Here is a 285-nt window from a genome sequence, read left to right on the forward strand (position 1 = left end):
AGAACCGAGGAAAACTCCCAGCAAGACGCAGGAGGCCTGGCAAGGCTCCGCGCAGTCCTGGCTGAGCAGCGCTCAGAGGAGAGACCTTGGCTGGAGAGGGAAGACACATGTTCTGCTAGCTGGGCTTCCAAGTGGACACGACTAACCCCCGCCTCAGGTCCTCCTCTGGCCAAAGGTGACCCAAGCTACACAACCGGGTGCCCTCCGTGACGTTTCCGTTTGGTCTGCACAGCGAAGCAATGAAGCAGAAGAACCAGAGTGATTCTCGTGCGTGGTGCAGCCGCC

This window comes from Buceros rhinoceros, unplaced genomic scaffold (genome assembly GCF_000710305.1).
Source record: "Buceros rhinoceros silvestris isolate BGI_N320 unplaced genomic scaffold, ASM71030v1 scaffold39924, whole genome shotgun sequence".
In the NCBI taxonomy this organism is placed as follows: domain Eukaryota; kingdom Metazoa; phylum Chordata; class Aves; order Bucerotiformes; family Bucerotidae; genus Buceros; species Buceros rhinoceros.